Below are 805 nucleotides of genomic sequence, written 5' to 3'. Positions count from 1 at the left end.
GCCAGCAGTGGGCTCACTGCTAGGATTTGGAATGGCTGAGCTAGACCTACTGTCTTGGTCCTGCTTTGCCCCTGAGGTAGACTCCACCGAGGGGCAGTTGCCATTAATTCCCTGTTGGATACATGACGAGGCATCTCATGCCGCCATGCCTTTTCTTCAGACACACAGTGTGTCCACTGGCTCCTGGGATGATGAGCCATCTATGTGTAGGTCTGTCTTCCATTTCTGTCCTCGGGATGTGTTCTCAGGGGTTTAGTACCACCAACCACAAGCTTTTACCCTCCACATTTCTCTCTCTCCCTCTCCGCCATCTTGTTCACTTCTTCATGTGCGTGAGGGCACACCCCCGTGCACATGTGCACACACTCACTTGGAAATGGCAGGTGCTTACGTATATGTTTGTTGAATTAAAGCATGGAGGCTTCATGAGACTACCAGCCACTCTGTGGAGAAAGCTCTAAGGTGTACAATGTGGGTATGTCCTGATTGGGCACATTCCTGAGAAGGAACTCTTGTGTTTCTGTAGTTGTAATGGGTAGTGTTAAAACCTCTCACCGTTTCAACATTCTTTGCATGTGTGTGTGTCTCTGTGTGTTTCTTCTGTTTTTCTCTTAAACTTGCTTTAGCATGTTAGTTTTCAACATGTGCTAACATGACGACCTCTCTCACTCCAGTGGAAATATTTCTTCCCAGTAGGCAATTTTGGAGTCGAGACTTCCATCGTAAAGTCGCAGTCACCAACATATTTCTGTTGGAAAATGAGTACTGCAAAGTCTAGAACATATGTTGTGTCAGTCTGTGGTGT

The sequence above is a fragment of the Lontra canadensis genome, unplaced genomic scaffold (assembly GCF_010015895.1).
Source record: "Lontra canadensis isolate GAN:19392208 unplaced genomic scaffold, GSC_riverotter_1.0 scaffold293, whole genome shotgun sequence".
Taxonomy (NCBI): domain Eukaryota; kingdom Metazoa; phylum Chordata; class Mammalia; order Carnivora; family Mustelidae; genus Lontra; species Lontra canadensis.
This window is presented reverse-complemented; position numbering follows the sequence as displayed.